At 32.4% G+C, this 18,901-nt stretch overlaps 1 protein-coding gene across 2 annotated transcripts in view; it reads right to left on the reverse strand.

Annotated features, from left to right (window-relative positions):
• The window catches only part of LOC125061894, a 72,230-nt gene that overhangs the window by 27,500 nt on the left and 25,829 nt on the right, over window positions 1–18,901 (reverse strand). The window contains exon 1 of one of the 2 annotated variants that reach the window (XM_047667533.1): window positions 13,734–13,842. The exons of the other annotated variant lie outside the window; for it this stretch is intronic. The gene's annotated coding sequence lies outside the window, so the exon portion shown is untranslated. Of the gene's footprint in view, window positions 1–13,733; window positions 13,843–18,901 lie in introns of those variants that run through there. 2 annotated transcript variants of the gene reach the window in all.

An 18,901-nucleotide genomic window follows, 5' to 3' on the forward strand; every position in this document is an offset into this window, starting at 1 on the left:
GGTACCCAGCTTTAAACAAAGTGTTTTATTTGTACATATCCATACAACAACCGCCATCGAACTTAATTCGAGTAAACTTATTTTTTAATATTGTGGAAATAAATAAAGCCGAAATTCATGATTATTTTGATGAATTATTCAAGTTAAGAAGCTTTTGGATTTATTCGTAACAAATGCACAAAAATCTTTCCTCTTCATCTTTAATACTAGTTTACATTTTTTATTTACGTTGAACAAAAAATGCGCCGTCGTTGACGCGCATAGCGTAAATAAAACATAAATATATGTGGTGTTACATTCTGAATATAAACATCTCGATGAAGTCATAAAACGGTTCGTAACCTTTATGTTTCTATAACAAAGTGTGAGAAAGTTAAAAACCAGTTTCAAAATCAATAAACAGTACAATAAAAAGTAACAATAACTTCGCATGATGTATGGGCAACAGGTAGCATTTATGTAAATATTAACCAATAAAGCGACGGGTTAACAATGTGTAAGACAGTTATTGGACATTTATTATAGGCCCAACCTATTGTGACAAATCACAAGTCAAAGTTTTATTGGGCACTGGCCCAAACCATGACATAGACCCAGAGCTTGATACATTTTTCGTTACGATGTCAAATTAATGTCAGTAGATATGAATTGCTTATAAAATCTCATAGATTCATAAAACCAATTTTCAAACAAAACAAGTTATATTTATGTAAAAGGATGAGTACTTTAGTTAAAACGGTGCTATAACGTTTTTAGGTCTGGGCCTCAGATTTCTGTATCTGTTCCAGCATCATTTTTCAATCTAATTGGCAACTAGGTGATCAGCCTCCTGTGTCTAACACACGCCGTCGAATTTTTGGGTCTAAAGCAAGCCGGTTTCCTCACAATGTTTTTCATAGCGACCAATGTTAAATGCGCACATAGACAGAAAGTACATTGGTGCACAGCCAGGGATGGAACCTACGACCTCAGGGATATCAACCTCAATATTACGGTATTAGATTACTTTTGAAAGTATGAGCGTAATTTATAACGAAGCGTGTTATTAATAAACCCTTAATCTGTGGTGCTATTTTTATGTATTTAAGACAAGATAGATAATTTTAGACATTGTACAACATGTAATAAATATTAAAATTACTTCATTATGAAATAAATTTATGCTAAACATACATTCAAAAATTTTGACCCCTGTGGATTTAAACTATGTATATCGAGTATTTCAATTTGAACTACACAGTTATAGTAACGGAACAAAATATAATCGAGTAATAAAATTACATTATAGAAGATTCTATTTATTTATAAAAACTTTTATAAGCAATAAAATACAACACAATTCAATAGTGAGCAAAATAATAAACGATTCATATTACTGTATATTTTATTGTTATGTAAATATACAGTATTTACAATAATTGGTGCTTTCCTCGCTCATCGAATAAGCAATACAGCTAGGTACACTGCAACAGGGTCCAATTTTTTTTAATTTGTCATAACTTTCTATTTATTAATTTTAATTATAATTATTAGTACTATGTAAATTATAAGTTAGTTTTTCCTGTTCTCAGACCTCAAGAGAATGCTCGCTCGACAAACATTTTGCGTTGATGAAGAGGTAATCGCCGAAACTGAAGCCTACTTTGAGGCTAAAGTCGTAATATTAAAATCGTATCGAAAATTTGTATTGTTGTATCGCTCTCGAAGATTGAATAATCAACTTCTATTTAAAAAAATACGTATGAACTTTTCAACCCACCTATTTATTATGTTTGTAAAACCTTTATTCATCTCTTTGCCTATGCGTCGTTAGGTCAGTATTATTAATGACACATTGAAACAAATGATTCTAACTGGTAAATTGATTTATAGGCATGATAATCAAACTTGTTATTAAAGAATGATCGAAGTGCTAACTTAATACATTAGCTGCCGCTTTTCAAATAATTCAAATAATATTCATATTGTGTAAGCTGTTAATCGGTTTTACATTTACTTTAATCCAATCTGCTGAATCAGTTTCATTATCATTTAAATATATCTCTGGATTGAATATGAATATCGCCGGTTTATTTATGCCCGCCTTCCACTGCGAGCGGAACGGACCCATTACGGACTCCGCTATACTCGTAACGATGATTTTCATACATGTGCTTCCACAAAAGCGGAGACGAGCGCAACGGAGAGAGCGAGTTGAAAGAGTCACATATGAGGTTAGCAAGTTGACCGAGTTTCCCACGGAAATGAAAATTAAAATGTATGAAAATCATCGTTACGAGTATAGCGGAGTCCGTAATAGGTCCGTTCCGCTCGCAGTGGAAGGCGGGCATTAGACACATTTGTTTGGGATGACATTGGAACATTGCGACAAAAGTTCCCGGTAACAATGTCCTTAAATTTGACGTGTTGCTTGCGTAGTTTCAATATCATATATAGAATTATTGAATTGAAATTGAAAATCACCGGTTTTAATACAGATTTGGTTGCGACAACATTGGAACATTGCGACAAATGGTCCTGGTAACAATGTCCTTAAATTTGACGTGTTGCTTGCGTAGTTTCAATATCATTTATAGTTATCTCTAGAAATATTGAATTGAATTGCGAAATCACCTATTTTATACACATTTTTTGCGACACGACTGGACCATCGGTCCGGGATCAATGTTTTCAACACCACGGCTTTTAAATATCGTACCTCGTATCGGAGAACTATAATAAATTTATATTGAAAAGCATACTGCCTAACGTTCTAAAAAACGAAATAACAGACCATTATATTTATATAGATAATAAAATACACTTAAATCGACAAAGAAAGACACACTATATATGATAATAAGCGGTATTGATTCATATATTTCTAGTTTCTAGATAGACTATGCACTAATATTTAAATAATTTACGTATATTTTTGCATTAAATTGCTATTAAAAGTTTATCGCGACAATTAATCCAGAATGCTTTTATTTTGCTTTCATTTCAGATTCGAAATGGTGAATATTATTTCATTATTGCTTATAAATATTTAACAGCTAACTTAAGTGAATAGAAGAAATATAGGTAAATCTGACATTATTATTAACACATAATTCTTAATATTTTTTTTGTATGTAATAGGAGGCAAACGGGCAAGAGGCTCGCAAGTGCGCTGCCGTGCGCTGCCGATAATATATCGATTTGTTCAAATTTTATAAGATTATTATTATCTATTTAGGCCTTTCTAATATTATGCATGGCAATACAGAAAGCTGCCGATTAAGAGTACGGAAGCATTTTTTTAAAATTAACTATAGTTTTATTTAAGATTTGTAAAAAAGTCAATTTATTACACGCTTTATATTAGCTTCACCTGTATGTATGTATGTAACCGACTCCTTCGGACTCGATTGAATTTTTTTTAAGTCCACAAAGCAATACGATTAAATTGAGACAACACGTATTGGTGCTAGGACTAAAAAGTGGAAACTAAATATAGTTTAAAAAAACTATAAAACACGCTTTAAAACCACATCAAACTAAAAAGTGAAAAATAATTCCTAATTTAGGCTGAAAATGGTAATGAACAAAAAATACTGGTATTATTGTGAAAAAGCGTGGGGCGCTCTGTGCCATATTCGTCTATAGAGCAACCCATGAAATGAAATAACAATAACTGAAATAATTAAAAACATGATATTCTAACTTCTCTCGAAGTTAATATAGCATATATTGAATAACATTAATTGTAACGAAAGCACCGATGAGTGAGTAGGCAATAATTATATACGTATTTGTCGTAATGTCAATAGAGCATGAGAAATAAGATTGTTTATATTCCCACATCTAACTATTTTCCTGTACACTTCCTTTCTAGAAATTACTCATTTATATGCCCCACTTATTCGTATTATTTTTGTTTGAGGTATTGACAATTGACAATGCAAACTGCGTTGTAAACTCAAATCTGAGTAATATATTTGGCATAAATGTTAGTTTTAACATAAAAAAGGGATACTGTTCACGAACTAAATACAAGAGAACGATCGTCATTTATTTTTTTAGCTTCGTACTGGAATAAGACAGATTTGTGAGGTGGTGGGTGTGCTACTTGAGAAGGTTAACCTAGTGTGTTACAGGTAATGATAATTGTGTTAGTTTAAGGTGTAAATTAACTTTAAAATTCCATTCAGTCTAACTTGGCGAAAGCTGAGTTTCTCCCAATCGCGAAAGAGTACCAAAATTGCACCATGACAAACAAAGCGAATTCATTATAGGAGTCATGTCTACCATCTGCAAGTCTGTAGTCACGTAATAAAAAAACACCTTTAATTATTTACAATATTCTAGAGGTTTGACAAAGAGAAATGAAGATAAATTTGCTAGATATAAATAAAAGAATAGAATAGAGAAATTCTTACTTTCTTTCTGTCATGAGAGCTTTGTCGGGAAAAGCTTACTTATACCTTTATTTAGTTTTGCCAGGAATTGCGAACGTAACTAAGATCTTATTCCCGCTACGCACAGTTATGTATGAATCTATTCAGTCTACTATTATGTTGTTATTACGCGGTGAAGCTAAAGATTGATTACATATATTTTGATGTTATGATATTCCTATTAAATAAGAGTCTTGGTTCCCGTTTTACGTGGCTATTAGCTTATGAGTTACATAATCATTACATATAATGCACAGAACATTTTGTTGTGTTTTTACCAGCTGTTTTGTTAGCCGTTAGCCTCTAGTCTATTATTATTGAACATATAAATAACTAACAATACAGTTTCCGTATAAATAGACCGCAAAGACTCGTAGATTATATTTAATATGAAATAAATTACAATGACAAAGATATACATACGCGTTCATATATTATTAATTTAATAATAAATATGTCCCAAATGTAACATATGTATGTAACAAAATAAAATTCTTCGGAATCCAATTATATTAAAAGTACTATTTTCTTTTTATTACGTAAATACAATTTGACAGGAAGAGACGTGCATAAATAAGCATAGTAAGGATCTGTTTCACAATGTACGGATAAGTTCTGCATAAGTTCCAAATTAGCTATTTATTACTTATTGGTAGGATAAACACTATTGTTGCGTTTCACGACTGTCAGATAGCGCTATTCGTCACATAAACTCCTTCATAAGTTATGAGTCCGATGAATGTCAAATAGCACAATTTATCTTCCAAATAATTTATGTGTTGCATAGCTATTTGGTACTTTATCCATACATTGTGAAACAGACCCTTAGTCCGACAAATATAATGAGTTTAAACATAGTTTTATAAGTCTCAAAACTCGTTCTGAAAACACTCGTAGTTTTGAGAACTATTTGATATAATAAGATCTGTGGCTTTGCGGAATAGTGGAAAGTATTCTATTTAGTTCAGACTTCAATTATTGAAATGAGACCTAGACACCGCTAATGATTTACAAAGTTATTATAAACATAAACAACGTACCCATTACTATAACTACACCGTGTGTAGTAATAATAGCCTTTTATGTCAGATACTTTTACACTTAAACAATATTTTTATCTCATTCTTTTTAGGTATCTGTGTGCCATATATCATTCCTGTCTACACTGTGCAACTCTTTGACCTATACAAACTGCTTTCTTTAATCTGGTGCATAGTAACTATTACTGAAATGTTCTGGAAATTCGCAATGATAACTTTCTTCTAGAGTTGAGCCCAACTTTATAGGACCATCGACTACCTTGGCTGGGGCACACGTGGGGCTAAGACCGGCCTAGTGGTCGGAAGCCAGTAGATCAGCTCAGGTACCGCTGGATCGACAGAGTACAGAGGACCAGCTGCAGCTGAAAGCCAGCAATTGGCGGAAGGTGGCACAGGACAGGGAGCGCTGGAAGGGTCTTGTTTCGGAGGCCAAGACAGTTTTTGGGTCGCAGAACCAGCGGAATAAGTAAGTATCAAACCCGTGACTAGACGTGACAAAGTTGTCAGACAATTTTTTTTTTTAATTTTAAAAACACGTTTAAAATATAATCCTGGATAAAATGCCTACATCCGTCCAAGAAGTTTTGTTTAAATATTACATAATAAAGCCTCCGTCCAAACAAATTTGTTTAAAGATAATGAACGCAATGCAAGTGTATACGCGAATTCGCATGCTTGGGGCACACAAAAGATGTACCTGATATTTTCTATACTAACCTTCAAAACAATTATATTTTTGCCAGAAATTATTTGAACTTAATCGATTGAGCCACGTCGTTGTTACGTCTTGTAAGAATATTCATTAATATTTCTAACATGAATACGCTATATCATTAATAATGTAATACTCTGATTCAAATGTAAACAACAAATTATAGTGAAATTTAAATTATGTCAAAGATGTTATAGCATTCAAGAAGTCCACAATTACGGAAACATCTGTGGGAAAATTTCATCAATAAGTGTCAGAGTGTAACTCACACCTATATTAAACTTACAATGGGAATCTTTTTGCTTCCTATAATAGTATTCAGCTTATATAATTATCTTTTATTTCCTAGAAAATTTATTTCCATACTCTAATTAAAATTTGAATTATAACAGGTAATCAATATTTTATTAATGTAGTGTCAACTTAAGACGTATGTCTAATTAAGGGTCTGTTTCACAATGTATGGATATGTTCCGAATTAGCTATTTATTACTTATTGGTAGGATAAACACTATTGTTGCGTTTCATGACTGTCAGATAGCGCTATTCGTCACATAAAGTCCATCATAAGTTATGAGTCCGATGAAGTGTCAAATAGCACAATTTATCTTCCATATTATGTGTTGCATAGCTATTTGGTACTTTATCCATACATTGTGAAACAGACCCTTAAACTAATTATTTTTCTATTTGTGTACTTGTACGATGAAGGAAAGCGTCTTAAGGTAATATTTAGAGCAATTCAAGAACTTACGCTACATGCCGGCAACGAGCATTCTGGCAAAATCTGTGCGTGGATGGGGGGCTGTATAACTTAACATCAGGTGAGCCTGCCCTTTTGTCTCCTATTACATAGAAAAGACGTTTTTGAATCTTAATGGAGCCAGATTTAACTACTAAATACGTCCCTCTAAAGGCTTAAATATCTTTGTTTTAACATGTCAAGTGAAGTATGGTGGTTACAGTTCTTTACATAACATTTTCTTTTAAACCGAAAATTCGATTAAAAAGTTTCTTGTCAGTTCTTAACCGCTCTACGCCCTAGATTTGGCAACTTGTACCTTAGATCTTTTATGAATATTCACGTTCATAAGTGTATAGTTTCCAAAAATATATTATTTGGATTTGGTTCGTAAAACACATAATCATACCAAAAGATAACATGTAAAACCCTAGACTAGAGTTTGTATTCATTCATTCATTGTATGTTATTCATGATCGCATGGCTAAATAAGTAAACATAGTTCTGACATATTTTCTAACCATAAACTAATTTACATAAGTGGTCGTCAGGTTATAAACTATAAAAACTATTTCCAGTAAAGTACGATAGTATAACAAGCCAATAAAATCTCATATCAACTTAAGTACCATGCTAGAATATTTTAAATGAACGGTACACATTTTTGAAGTTATACTTCTTTTGGCGCGGTAGGGAAAAATTATGAGAGTAAATTTTTACGATGCGCGCGCACACCGTCACAAAAAACCGACACCCTGAAGTTAGCATCGTCAACATTTTAAAATAAAAAATGTCCATTTCTTTAATTATATAGAAATATTTTTTTATATATTTAAATAAACTTTATTTAACTAGATAATGCGTTATAAGTAAACTTTCAATGTATTAAATACCTGTTTTCTATTGTCAGTATCGTTTTTTCTACAAACGTAAAATAAGGCGAAAGATAAAAAAAATAAAAAGATTTTTATCTTGTTACGCTAATGAAGTATAACTTCTAAAGGTGCGTATCCATTTGAGGCAGACTCAGGGCGAGGCAGCCGCTCGATCCGAGGCCGCACTAGTGGAGACGCGGCCTCAACTTGAGGCACGCCGCGCCTTGAGGCAAATTCGTTGCCGCGAGCCGAGCCATATTTTGTCGGTTTTTTTGGCGCGCTCAAAGAAGCCTCAGTCCGAGCCGTGCACTTGGTGGAGACGGGCGTGTTGTCTCAGGTCGCAATGGACAACGAAACTGCAGTTAAATTAATAAAATTATACGAGTTCCATCGTGTTCTTTGGAATCCGTTAAATAATAACTATTACAACAAAAATGATAAGCAAGATTCCTCTTATATAAATATAAGCTTCCTCTTTTGTATAGTTTTTTGTTGTATTCTCTTTTTTTTTATAATGTTAATGGCTATTAAAGCAGTGGCTACTCTACGCGCGTCTGGTGTCATCGCGTTCTTACTTTACACTAGTTTCGTATCTAGGCGAGGCGACATGCCTCACCTTGATCCGCAACGTGCCTCGAGCCTATGCCTCGGAGTGAGCAGCCTCGGTTTGCTTCAAGCTTTGCTCTAATGGATACGCACCTTAACGCGTGTATATAAGTACACACACATGTTTTTTTAATACGTTCCCCCTTCTTTCTTTATTATTATACAAGCTGGTGCCCGCGACTCGCAGGATTAGTATTTCGAGTAGCTTATATTACCGTGGTGTAGAAAAAAACTACTAAAGATATTGACTATTTAAGATAAACATTACCATCATACATTTCATATGTGTAACTCTAGCGGTTTTGGCAGAGCACGCCAGAATAGCTCGCAGATGGTAGATTTTTTCCTACTTACTTGATATTTTGGACAATTCACACAATATCTTTATAAATTGTAGCCTATGTGTTATTCTGTTATATAAGCTTATTTTAAAGTTAAAATCCATTTAGTAGTTTTACGTGAAAGAGTAACAAACATCTATCCATATTTACAAACTATCGCGTTTATAATATTAGTATCTAGGATAACTCAACAGCTTATTCCAAAAGCTTTTAAGTCTTCAGATAAAGTGATATATTTTTTACTTAAAAATAAAAAAATATGTTTATTATAGAACATAAGATACATGTATCACTTATTCCACATCATTAAATTTGAATTTGTAGGCATCCCTACTCATCGGCAAAGAAGACAGAGGGTGTAGGCCGAGAGAAAAAGCCGGCGAAAAAAACTCTCGGTACTCTTTTAAAATAGCAAATCAGATTTATTAATAACTATCCAATAAATCAAAGTCAATATACACTAACACTTATAACACTACTGATAATTACGCCTCAGGCCATTTCACAGTCAATATTTCTTTATTACATTTTAAAATAATGTGAATAAGCAACCATCTAACCAGGCACAGACAACCAAAGCTCAGAGGGAAGAAGTACTTGGTTTTGAACGGTTTAATAGTTATGCTAACGTATAAAGAGAACAAATTGTGTTCTCTGATAAATGTTTGTGCTATATCAAAAAACTGGTATTTGCAAAACGTATGTTTGATGTGTACCTATGCATATAAGCAGAATAGATTTAAATTGCATTAATAGACACTTAAAGTTACGTAAGTATTGTTTGAATGTAATCGAAAGAAGTTTATAACATTAATTACCATAATTTATAGCCAAAGCAGCATATGCAATTTCTAATAAAAGCGCTATAAATCGATTTAATTATGCATCACTGATAACACACACATTCCCACTAATGTGCTGAATTTAAAATATTCAACTCTATATTGATCGCTTTTGCACAATTAATGAGTTACATTTGGGCGGAACTTTCCATATGATGTCTATAAAATGCATAACTGTATTATTTGAAAACTTGAAATGCAAATATGCCAAATTCGTATAGACAAATCATTTAAAATCGTAAATTGTATAAAATGGCTTTATTTGGCTTAGGTCAGAAGCGTGCTGGAGTATGCAAGTTTTATCTGTTTTCCATATTATATACAATACTAGCAGACCGGCCAAGCGTTGCTGTGGCTAAGGATTTTGTTATATTACATAGAAGCAAACTATTCAAGGAAAGCGGTAGGAGAACACCAGTCATGGGGACCACCATGCTTTTTGGTGGTTATGCCATTCAATTGTAGCTTATGTGAAAACTTGGTACTTTCAACACAACGCCATCTGTTAGAATTGTGACTTTCAAATAATAAACAAATATTTTGCAATAAAATAATATTGCGGGTATAAATTGAGATGTAAGCTATCCTATCTTTTAAGTAGATCAAACTACACACGGTGTGCAAATTTGATTGATATCGGTTCGGTAGTTTAGGAGTCCAGAGCGGACAAACAACGTGACACGTAATATTAAGATATAAAAGCTGTAGAAAATATACAAAAAAAATTTGTGAAATTCCTTAGTTTCAAACAGTATCAATATTTCAATAGTTATGTCCGCATAAATATTTTAATTTATACTTATTAGAATATCAGCTGAGTCAGCAAGACATTATTTTTGCATGCTATTCTTAATGGGCGGATAGATAGCCCCTATTTGCTGTCGTTAATTTCTCTAAGAACCTTCAATTCAAGACAAGATATTCGCAATTGTTCCATGTGCTTCGTACGAACACGAATTATCTGCGTAATTCGCCAATGTTTCGGGTTTTAGCTAACTATGACACTAATTATGAGGATGTTGATATTACCTTACCAAAGAGGATGTTAGGATATATTTGAATAGGTGGGAAGACTTTGACTTTGTTTAGCAGTAACAATTTAGTTTTTCATTAAAATATTAAGTATTAATTGTCGTTTGTTTCAAGTTTGATTTCAGTTTTCTTTTTCTTTTTGTTTATTAACGTACTTATGTTTTCTGTTTCAAATATTTTGTTTATCAATGCAATCTGTTTTGCTTTGTATGTTGTATACGTTTTTTAAACGGTTTTATTTAGCTCACCCCGTTTGTTTTATTCTTGGGTCAAATTTAGTAATTCAAATTTCACCCTCTTCCTGTCAACCGATTTATTTTTTGGTTTTTAGTACATTTATCTTAAACATTGCAATGTATGTTTAACATAAAACCGTTTAACTTAAAAAGTTTTTTTACCTATTTTTATTTATAATATTATGTATTAGCTGTAAGATTACTAATAAATAAAGTAGATCAAATATTGGTTAATAGGATTAGTTTTGATTTAGTATGAGGAAAATACTCAAAATCAAACGTAAGCCATAAAAATACATAATATTAGCTTTGGATTTAGAAATATTAATAATAGAAATTTGTTACGTAGATGCATCATAAATTTTACATAAAAGTGAGAAAAAACTAGACAACATTTTATTATGTACCTGTTTGCTTGTCATAGACTCGAGAGAGACCAATAAACTTCACACTAGAATTGTTTAACGCGTTTAAGTATAATATTTTGGTGATTGGAAAACGACCCCTTAAGCGAAATAGAAAAATGGATTTTAGCTATCAGCTCTTCAGCCTCCGATGCGAATTCTCAGCGTCATGTTCAACTGATTAAATTAATCAGCGAAACTTACACACCATTAATATACACCACTTTATACAGTTTTAAAATATTTTCTCATATGTAGAATTAATCAAATATAGAACTATTTGTATTGTTACAGCGTATCATTTGATTCAAATGGCATGGTTATTGTTAATACACGATTTCGTTTTAAAAACAAAAGTTGTATCTTTAATCATTGTATTACGCTTACACTTGAAAATCTATTAAGAAATCTTAACAATAAAGATTAAAATAAGTTAAATTAAAAACTATTTACTACTATTATTAGTTACTTAAATCTCAAATTTAATCTCTCAAAATTTATTTTAAATTCTCAATGCATTAATATTATATCTTTAATTAAACCTCAAACATGCTTTAAACACATAAACTATGCAAATCTATTAATCTTGACTGATTCACTTCCAAATTAACATAAATTTAACTAACTGATCATGTAATTATATAAAGAATATATATTTTTCAATACGTCGTGTAAAATTGAATAGTAACACGTATTTTATTATTTTAAAGGGAAGTATGAAATCCCATTATTGCGCGTGGGGCGGGCATATATCTGCGTTACATTTATAAATAAATTGTTAGAAAACTCTTAACTTTTTCACTAATGACGTGAGTATTTTTTAATTTGTTTTGAAAGCGTCAAACTGATGATTTAGATTTTTGTCAATAGATGGCATATGGTGAAATTGAAGTCGGTTATAAATTTTTAAATAAATTGTTAATATCCACTAGACATAGACATTTTACACAGAGTAGCAATGCTTTTAGCATTTTTTTCACATTTTACGTAGTTGGACACTTTCTTATGTTAAAAATCCTTATTAGTAAATTAGGTTAGACTTAAATTACTTATTAGTCTTAAGTTAGGCTAGATCGTAATGTTCCATGATGTCTTAGTAAAGGCACATGTATAAAAAAAATTTTTACGTCAATTTCAGTTTAAAGCTAGCTTAATAGCTAGTAATTTTAGAGCTTTATTATTGAATCTATAAATGGCTTTCTTAATATGAGTATTAATGGTGTTAGTATAAGTAGTTTTTTTAGTCTAGTATTGAATGGCCCCTTTAGGGTTTTACCGTTTAATATAGAGATATTTTTACATAATAGAGATATTATCTCTTTTCTTCTCTGATTTTCTCAATGCATTGTTCAGATCTAATTGTCTTCTTTTGGATAATAGGGATCTTACGTTGAAAGTGCTTAGTTTAAAATTTTTGTGACGTGGAGCGGCTTTTTAATTTTTATTATTTTTTTTATTATTATATTATATATATTATATTTTTTATGTCCTATTATTCGTTTTTAAAATTTTTTGGAGGGTGGTGGTCACTTAACCTACGGAGACCAGCCATATTGGGGAGTATTTCGTTAACGTGGTAATTGTTGTTGTGTAATAGTTATAAATTGTTAAAGAAAATATAAATATATATTAAGGACTCCAAAACCGTGTAGGAGGAATCCAGCAAGTTTAAATACAATTTAATAGAGACCGCTCCGTGGAGTCGTATGTGCGAACTGTTTCCGAATTAACAGACCAAAACGTATTAAACCAAAAACTTTTGATAGTCGAACTTAGGGTAATTAAAAATATTAATCTTAATTTAATAATTAATCTTACAAAAATATAAATAAATGTATACTATAAATATAAATCTATATATATATATAATGAAAATGGTCTTCGTTTGAGGCTCAATCACGCCTAAACCACTGATCGTATCGACATGAAACTACCACCATTCGATGCGATTTTTTTCCTAGATGGTTTATGGCTATTTATTTATTAAATTCCAACGTTCCTTCTTTTTTTATTGCTGTTTTACTTTTATGAAAATTTATCCATACGGACTTCACCGCGGAAACATTCGGGGAGGCTTCCTAGAACCTCTAAACGTCAACATCTGTTAAAAACTCGATTTTCGAAATATTTCAATTTTCTTAGCGGGAAGTTAAAAAGAAGAATAATAAAAATATGAAAAAAAATAAAATAATGAGACATAAAATTTATTTTAATTCGTCCAGCAAAGCGGGCGCGAAACGGCTAGTATACTATAAAGATAAAACCCGACTGGTGCGTTTGACGAATTTTAATTTAATATAACTGAATTGAAAGCATAAAGTATATTTTGCATCACTATGCAATTTCACTAATTTAGGAATTTAAAAAAATAACTGTTGTACTACAATTTGTTAAAAAAATCACAACCAATAGCTGAATAATGAAGATTTTTTGAAACCGTATAATATTTTGTTACCGAACAATTGTAATATTAAAAAAAACTCACCCATATTACGTATCACCACACAACTTCAAAGCACTAATCACAACTCCCGCGCATTCCTAGCGCTGATCGGGCGTGGCGTCTGAGCAACAAGTGTTTTGCAGATCTAAGCACCGCCAGTCCAACGGCATATAGCTCGTACACACCACAATATTGTATGGTATGCCGGTTAACGGACGAACGCAATTGAAAACCAGACATAAATCTCTCTATGTTTAATACAATTAATATTTTTTGTATACAAAAATATTTTGTATACAAATTGCTGGTATATTTGATTTACGAAGATAAAGAAGCTAACATTTGTATGTAACGTAATGGATTGTTAAAAATGTAACTGTAAGTAATTTAAAACGGTAAGATTCAGCAACGAGGCAACGTCTGACAACGTCACAAATTTTGACATTTGAGATTTTGACATTTTGACGTTCTAGACTAAGGGTCTGTTTCACAATGTATGGATAAAGCACCAAATAGCTATGTAACACAAATTATTTGGAAGATAAATTGTGCTATTTGACATTCATCGGACTCTTAATTACTTATGATGGACTTTAAGGCCGATTTACATTATCTTAGTGTTTAGGAGAGTGCTTTAGGATAGTACTTTAGTTGAAACATGTAAACGCTACTTGCTTTAGTAAACGCTACGCTAAAGAACTTGCCTTTCAAGTTGTACTAAAGCACTCTCCTAAACACTAAGATAATGTAAATCGGCCCTTATGTGACGAATAGCGCTATCTGACAGTCGTGAAACGCAATTGTGTTTATCCTACCAATAAGTAATAATTAGCTAATTTGGAACTTATGTAGAACTTATCCGTACATTGTGAAACATACATTTAATGTCCTAGACTGGACTGTTCTAGACTGGATAGGGCGTCCACAGTGAGTCTTCGTCGCGTTCGGCCTTCGCATTTCACCTCAATCCAAATCTTTCCAGCTCTCTTCGCCTCATTTTACATCACCAGGTTTGCTTGAGACAGCCGGCTTCCGCTTTCCTTGCGGCTTCCAATCTAGCCCCTGCTTGGGGATTCTTTTTATGTAATAGAAGGCAAATGGGCAGGAGGCCCATCTGATGTTAAGTGAAACCGCCCCTGGACACTCACACTGCCAAAAGGCTCGCCAGTACGTTGCCAGCCCTTCAAAAATTAGTTCGCTCTGTTCTTGAAGGACCCTAAGTCGAATTGGTTCGGAAATACTTCAGTGGGCAGCTGGTTCCACATAGTGATGGTGCGCGGCAAAAATGGCAAAAATGGGTGGCACCCTGGATGGTAATTATATTCACAGCCCGGCAGATGGCGCTGCAGTCGGTTATTTATATTTATCTATACAGCTAGTATATATATATAAGTCTTCTGTGCATGTGTACGTTATTAAACTCCTAAACGGCTGGACAATTTTGATGAAATTTTTGTTTTAGTGGAGTCTAGATTAGATATTTTTTGTATGTAAGACGTATCTCGGATCCGCTAGTATTAGTATAGATTTCTGAGATTATCATTCTCAGCATTGGAGTTAGAGATAATCCAAGATAAAGCAACCCTTGTTTGTTGTTGTGTATATTTATACATTTATTAGAACTATTGTACTGTGATTTCAGATGAAGGTCAAAATCGTGTGGACCTAGACTTGAATGTAATATCCATAGTAATTTCTCATATAACACGGTAGATTGGAACCGCGTTATAGTAAACCGTTGTAGGTGTATTCTCGCATAACGCGCATCCATATAACGCGTTATGTACGATTCACGTTTAACTTTTCTCATTAAAGGGGATTTACCTCGATTATTAAGGAAAAATATAATAGACAAGGAATCAACAAAATTTGTGTATGATTATAAATGTCATAGTACGAAAATATAACGTGTGCAATCCCCGCGTTGTAAGGGCGAATACCCGTGTTAAACGAACTGAAATCGCGTAATATTAATATGCGTTATAAAAGACCGCGTTATACCCCTTATACGTTTACGTAATCTCTTATACCTATATATTTCTTGACTTATTCCGGCTAGACCAGTGTTTCCCAACGTGGGGCCCATTCCCCACAGGGGGGCAATTTGATAGTTGAGGGGGCTTCGAAAGTTCATTAAAATTATTTGTAATCTGATATTCAATAATTGTTCATTATATATTTTGAAAATTTACTTACTGTGTTTAAAACCTATCATTTAAGTTTCTTCAGGGATTTTTTTTATTGAATATTATTTTTTTTTACATAAGGGGGCCGTAACAATTAAAAAGGCTAAGGTGGGGCATAGCACAAAAAATTATGGGAAGCCTCTGGGCTAGACCATAGCTCTCAACCCCCTCTAGTCACATGGCAAATACATATGATGATGTGTCATTTAAAATCCCCAAAAAACAATTGACATCCACACATTCACGCAAGAAATCTAACCGCGATTCCCAAGCATAGCGTTCGTTGCCACAAAGACAATTTCACAAACTTGATTTTATTTACATATTAATTACAGTTGCATTTAATTTTGAAGAATCTTGGTTGGAACAAATATATTGAATATATTAGAAATATGATATTTGTGGCCAAATTTTAAACATATTAATATTGTAATTAGATATAAAAAATTCAGCTCTAGACGATTTATAGAGGCTCTATGCAGCTAGATAAGATCGTAAATTTTAATTTCGGATTTCTCACTCCACACCATTTTTAATATATGTGTAAATTTACATACTTCGTTCGTTATTGTACATAACGTCGTTGACTTTTTCGGTCTAAGGCATATCGGTTTCTTTATGTTGTCCTTCAATGAATAGTAAATGCGCACATAGACAGAAAGTTGGTGCACAGCCGGGGATCAAACGTACGACCTCAGGGATGAAAGAAGCCACTAAACCAACTTTTCTAGCATATTGAACGAAAAGAAACATTATGAAAATCAGTAAATCGGTTAACAATTTGGATATAAATGTAAATTTAGAATCAATACATATTTTCTGTTGACGTTCAAAAGTGTACTTGGTTATCTACCTAAGTACATGAATAAAGTTATTTTGAGTTTGACACAGTCGAAAAACTAGGCCCACTTTCTCGAATTGTTCTACTGAAAGATTATACTACTAAACTTAAAGCTTAAACTGAAAGTATTATTAGACTATATTAAAAACCTACAGTAAATCAGAGTCGAGACTTATCACGATAGTATACCAAGGTAAATTATTTATTCCAATTAAACCACCTAAAACGGCACTTTTACGTCATATAAAATATAAAGATGATTCTAGTTGCCCCTTCCAAAAGTTTCGTGTGGAGAAGAATGGGCAAGAAAACTCCACACTTACTCTTTTAAAATAGGTTTACAATATTTTATGCATTAGTTAAATAATTACATGTGAAGACAATGTACTCCTAGAATAAAACTACTATACTAAAAAGTACACGTTACTCACATATCGAAACCGTAGAATATTATACATTAAAATCAAAAGCGATATTACAAGTCCGTCAGTGTGGTAACGCTAAATATCGTCTATAAATCTTACCTCAATGTCTAATGCTTTACTTATTGTGTGTATCAAACATTGTATCTTTAAAAATCAAATGTTATACCTTATATTATTATATTCAGATGAAGTCAGTCAAATTAGTAATGCAAAATATATATCAACCCGTTAAGATCATCCATAAAGTTTATTTTTAGATAAACGTATTCATTTAATCGGCTTCAAACTAGAATTTTTATCTGTTGGAAATTATTTTTTAACGCGTTCAGAACTTTTTATAAGTATCATGCCTGTTGCCATGGTAACGATGCTTTATGTAACAAAAGCAATAAGAGATAAAATAATGGTTCCCCCCGCTAATTCGTAAAGTCTCCCCGTGTCACTTTAATAAGTTGCCAAGCGTGGTCTATAAATGGATTTAAAAATAAAAATAAATCACTAATACTAATATAATTAAATAATAAGGCGCTAAGGTCTGGGTCAATCTAATAGGCAAGTAGGTGATCAGCCTTCTGTGCCTGACACACGCCGTCGACTTTTTGGGTCTAAGGCAAGCCGGTTTCCTCACGATGTTTTCCTTCACCGTTCTAGTGAATGTCAAATGCGCACATAGAAAGAATATCGTCGAACCTACGATCTCAGGGATGAGATAACACACTAAAGCCACTTGGCCCAAACTATATAAAAAAATAATCTATTCCTAAACTATTGATTAATAGCCTCGCAATACGGAAGTAGCTAGATTATTAATCAGCGTTTTCACTTAAATATGAAAATATTTTAGCCCTTAATTAAACATTTCGGAACATTGATTAAAAATGTTCTACGCCCACGATTTAATATTGATAAATGTTTGATGTATAATAATTATCTAATAACGCAGTTAATTTTCAATTTACTTAAGAATAATTTATGATGTTGTTCTCTCTAAAGCTTTCTGGTTCAGTGGTTAAACGCAATTGGTGAAAATTGCTTTAGTAATGGGATAGCAAAGAGGAATTCTTAACTAAGCTAGGCGATAGAAATGTTTATTTATTCACAGAGGCTTGAGTCAGTCGTACTCAGGGTTTATACAGGCTGCAATTTCCCCGTACTAGACTATCTAAAGTTAGTAATTCTTTTTTGGGAAAAGGGATACTCTTCTTTAATTAAATCCCAGAGGCTACTGGGCTAAGTACTATAAAGTCAACGATTATCTAGTTGATAAAAGGGCCTGGGACTAGTGCTAGACAGGCTACTTCTAATTAATTTGCGATATTTGTTTTAAAATAAGTGTTGTTTGATGATTTGCTATTTTAAAAGAGTACCGAGAGTTTTTTACGCCGGCTTTTTCTCTCGGCCTACACCCTCTGTCTTCTTTGCCGATGAGTAGGGATGCCTACAAATTCAAACTTAATGACGTGGAATAAGTGATACATGTATCTTAGGTTCCATAATAAACATATTTTATTTTTTATTTTTATAAACATTCAGGTTTCGATTGATAGGAGCTAAACTAATCATTTAAGCCCAGTAAAAGAAAGTTTTAAATTAAAAAAAGCATCTATAATTTTAAATTTATTTAAGTTTTTTATTAATCTATTTTTAATTATTACTATGTAGTTAAATATTATTAATCCTTTTATTTGTGGTTTATTAAATATAATTACTATAATTAAAAAAATCTGTTCTCAAAAAATATATTACATTTAATTATAC

Source organism: Pieris napi, chromosome 2, assembly GCF_905475465.1.
Source record: "Pieris napi chromosome 2, ilPieNapi1.2, whole genome shotgun sequence".
NCBI lineage: Eukaryota > Metazoa > Arthropoda > Insecta > Lepidoptera > Pieridae > Pieris > Pieris napi.